This window comes from Lipotes vexillifer, unplaced genomic scaffold (genome assembly GCF_000442215.2).
Source record: "Lipotes vexillifer unplaced genomic scaffold, Lipotes_vexillifer_v1.1 scaffold528, whole genome shotgun sequence".
Taxonomy (NCBI): Eukaryota; Metazoa; Chordata; class Mammalia; order Artiodactyla; family Lipotidae; genus Lipotes; species Lipotes vexillifer.
In genome coordinates this window covers 2072564-2077276 of record NW_006794582.1, presented here as the reverse complement: position 1 = coordinate 2077276, position 4713 = coordinate 2072564, and the positions used below count along the sequence as shown (strand labels likewise).

The following is a 4713-nucleotide window of genomic DNA, read 5'->3' as shown; positions in this document are numbered from 1 at the left end:
AACTGCTGAACCCACTAATCAATTCTAATGCTTAATGGCCATCATGTGCCCCTGAAGGCAGTGCCTGTCAACAGCTACAGTCCCCTGGCACAGCTGAATCTATGGTTACCTACCAGTTTACAAGAATTATGTGGGACCGAGGGACATGCTGAATGACACCACAGGGGTGTGGTCAGCAAAATCCAGATTGTGAGAAACTCTACCAGAGAAATGATCTGATTTCTTCAACTAATAAATGAGAGAAAAACTAGGAGAGGGAGGTATAATGGATAAAAGGGGATGTAAGAAGCATATTACAAATGATTCAAACAGATCAGCTGTGAGAAGACAATTATAAGACATAGCTTTTGATAGAAAAGAAAAACCAAGTGATCTTAATGTTATTAAATAATTATCATTAATTTGTTAGATGTAATAATGGTACTGTTGGCAACTTTTAGGGCAAAAGAAAGAGTTCTTATTTCTTAAAGAGACATACTGAAGTATTTATAGGTGAAATGATTATGTGTCTGAGATTTGCTCTTATATAATCCATTGGAAAAGGGGATTAAGAAGGGGATTGCTGAGTAAGCCAGTTTTAGCCAAGTGATGAGTATATGGGGGTTCATTGTACCATTTTCTCAGCTTAAAAGTGTCCAGAATAAAAAGTTAAAGAAAATCTTCACAGCAGTCTGGACAAGTAGATATTATCACCCTCATTTAGGAGATGAGAAATGAAGATCAGAGAGGGCAAGAGACCTGCTTGAGGTCACACAGCATCTAAAGAGCATAATGAAGATTCAAATTCAGGTTTTTGGTCCCCAAGCATAAAGCAGAAGCACATCTATTTCCACCCCACTCCCAGAGCCCAGTAAGCACAGACTTCTCCCAGGCAATGTGGAGACAGAGTCACAAACAGAAGCTAAGCTACAGACCTAGAGCCCAAGGGCCTAGCATGGAGGAACTTTGTTGTCACTGAATCCACCTGAGACGTGGGCCCCTCTGCTGACTCCCTGCCACGAGGTGACCGGGCCTTGGCACACTTTCAGGCGGCCCACCACACCTCAGAGAGCATGACTCTGAGAACATCCTTCCTCATGTTAGGCCTAGTCTACCTCTTGGGCCCACAGAACCAGTCTGTTCCCTCTAGAAGGGGCCTGATGTGATTTGCACTTGATACCCTTGACAGTGGGGAGGCTCTAAGGGTTTATAAATGGAGAAGCTCATGTGGAGACAGGTGTTTGGGAAAGCCACTCCAGCAGCTATTTATAAGGGTCGAAGGGCTGGGGAAAATAGGACAAACCAGCAGCCCAGAGGCCAGTTAGGGAGGGATACCCTGAATGGTCCATGCCTGCCTGGAGAGAGAAAAGGTTTCTACCTGGGAAACAGTATCTGGAATCTGGCAAGACTCCATGCCTGATTGGGTGAAGGAGAGGGGAGAGAGAAAAGAAGGGAGAAATCTAAGGTCTGGAGTCCACGGCCAGGAAGAAACATGATGCTTTTGATAGAAAAAGGGGAAGTAGGAAGAGTCCCTGACTTGAGGGACCACCTCTGCAGAGGGGCAGGATGAAGGTTTCTAGAGGACAATTCCCGGAGCTCCGCAATACCCAGGCTCAACCAGACTTGGCTGGTTCAGGCTCCTGCCAGCCCACACAGTGCCTTTGTGCTAATTAGAGAAAGACACCCCTTCCTCAAAACACTTTACTGACATCTGTTGGCAAACTGGCGTAACATTCAGTCAAGTGTCTGGTTTCTTGAACCAGACACTTGACTGCCATCTGCCGGACAGTGAGAACTGTAAATATGCAATCTATGCTGTCGTCTGTGGATGAGGTGTGCTCATCTTAGTTGTGGATGAGGTGTGCTCATCTTAGTTGAGGTGTGCTCGCACAGTGCACAACCTGCACAGTTGTCCATGGAGACGCTGAGTACATATGTACCCTAACCCCTTCCTTCTTCCCAGGCTGGCCCTGTATAGGATGGCACAACAATAGGACCAAGTCAGACCCTGGGGGGCGAATCAGCTGCTTAGAACTAGGCCTCCTTGACACTCAGGAAGGAGGAGGCCAGGGGGTCACGGCCAGTGGGAGCCATCATGGTGGTCAAAGGTCAGACCCGCCTCCAAACCTTAGACTCAGGAAATGATTCCTGCACAAATGCAGGTAGGTGGACAGCTCTGTTCCTGCCAGGCCCATGCCATCCAGGAGTGGGCGCTGTGCGGCCACCAGAGCACCAGACACGCCCTGTAGGGACTATGTTCACTGGGACTGGAGACGCCAGGAACCCAGCACACACTGGGGCCGGGAGCCCTCGGCACATACCCTGAACATCCGACACTGTCAGGCCCATTTCTATGTATTTTCTCTTTACGATAGTCTGTTGTGGTCTCCATATTTCTTGGCTTTTCTATCTGTCAATCTCTGCCTCTCTTTTTCTATGCCTGGGTATCTGCCAGTCCTAAGACAGGGCTGCCTGTCTCCATTTCTCTGTCTTTAACTCTCCATAACCTGCCTTTCTCAGTCTCACTCACCAAGGCTCCCAGACGTACAAGCTTGCACGCACCCTAGCCTCTGGGACATTCTGGCCACTTCAGTTAGGAAAGCTGGATGACACAGGGTGCGGGGGCTGCATTCCTAGAGGAACTCAGTCAGCTGAGATATGGGGGACGGGCTGTGAAGCCCCAGAAGGTGCCCAAGTCCCTCCATCAGCCCTCATCACTTGCAGGCTACACCCCGCCCCCAAGCCCTTGATTCAGCCCCAAAGGCCAGGCAAGCCCAGTCAGCATCAGGGGCAAGGGCCTCCTGCTGGGGGCTCTCAGAGGCTCAGGGGTTCTCCAGAGGCAGAAGTGTTCTGGTTCGAATTCTCCCTGCAGCTCCCTCCTGTGGCAGATCCTGGGAGATGGGTGGGGGGAGGGGGAGTCAATAGGGATAGGGAAGGTGGAGATGGAAGGGTACCAAGATAGGCCAGATCTGACCTCTGCTTCTTCCAGCACCAGCCACCAGGACTCAGGAGTGATCAGAGAGGGGCTGTCAAGGAGTTTCCCCTCCCATTTCCTCCACTATGCCTTCAATTCCACCCTATGCTTTATCTTTCCAGGTTGAAGCCTTAGTAGGAGATTGTATAGTATGCTGGTTAGGTACAGAGGCTCTGGACTCTGTTATACCTGAGTCTGATCATGCAAACCAGGATTTGCTGTGTGACCCCCAAGCAAGTTACTTAATCTTTCTGGGCCTTGGGTTTTTTTATTTTTAAAGAAGACTCTTTTTTTTAAGATCAGTTTTAGGTTCACAGCATAATTAAGAGGAAAGTACAGAGATTTCCCATATACTCCCTGAGCCCACATATGCACAGCCTCCTCCATTAATAACATTCCCCCACCAGAATGGTACATTTATTAGAATCAATGAATCTACACTGACACATCATTATTACCCAAGGTTCATAGTTTACATCAGGGTTCACTCTTGGTGTTGTACATTCTGTGGTTTGGATAAATGTGTAATGACTGTTATCTACCATTATAGTACCATACAAAATAGTTTTACTGCCCTTAAAATCCTCCATGTTCATCCCTCTCTTCCCCCAACTACTGGTAACAACTGATCCTCTTGCTGTCTCCATAGTTTTGCCTTTTCCAGAATGTCGTATCATTGGAATCACATAGTATTATACATAGTATGTATGTATATATGTAGCCTTTTCAGATAGGCGTCTTTCACTTAGTGATATGCATTTAAGTTTCCTCCATGTTTCTTCATGGCTTAATAGCTCATTTCTTTTTATCACTGAATAATATTCCATTGTCTGGACGTACCACTTTATTTCCTTTTAAAAGTGGGATTAACTACAGATATACTTACACACAGGCATACTGTACACAGTTATTCACTGCAGTCTCATTTGCAGACACTGACAACTGAAAACAATCTAAATGTCTGTCAGTAGAGGATTGGCTGAACAAATTACGGTACATCCACATGCTGGGATGCTATGCAGCTATGCAAAAGGATGAGGAAGCTCCTAACGAACTGACTTCCAAGCACCTACAGAATTAGTAGTTAGTTAAAAAAGTCAAGTGCAGAATAGTGTGTGTGAAGAATAGTCTCACTGTTTATGTGAAACAAAAGTAAGGAAGCCATAATGAATATATTATTAGTTTGTGTATGCAAAGACTACCTCTCAAGGCCTCACAAGAAGCAAAGGCTGCCTCCAGGAAGGGGAACTAGGGGATGGGGTACATATATATGCAATATATATTGCATACATTTTTGATATAGTTTGATTTGGGAATGTGTATTATCTATATTTTTAGGTAATGAAGTTATTATTTTTTAAAGATTTTTAAAAACCAAAAAAATGCAGGGGATAATAACAGCCCCTACATCACAGGGCTGTTAAGAGGATCCAGTGGGATGATTTAGGGCCCAACCCAACCCACAGTGACCGCCCAGTCGATGCGCACTACTATGGACTGCTGTGCTGTCTCCGCTCATTTGTGGCCATCTGTGGACGGGGACACACCCAAGTCAGCAGCTGAGCTGAAAGTGGAGACCCTTCCTACTCAAAGTGTGGCCTGGGGAGCTGCAGTCCTGGCATCACCCAGGAGCTGGTTAGAAATGCAGAATCTCCGGCCCCTCTCCAGACCTCCTAAATCAGAACCCACATTTTAACAAGACTCCCAGGGGATTCATGCACATATTAAAGTTTTCAAAATACTGGTGTAGATGGTAGGGA

At 46.4% G+C, this 4713-nt stretch overlaps 1 protein-coding gene across 1 annotated transcript in view; it reads right to left on the bottom strand.

Moving 5' to 3' along the window:
• The window catches only part of FGD2 (FYVE, RhoGEF and PH domain containing 2), a 35153-nt gene that overhangs the window by 20704 nt on the left and 9736 nt on the right, over positions 1–4713 (bottom strand). The gene's annotated exons all lie outside the window — the stretch shown is intronic.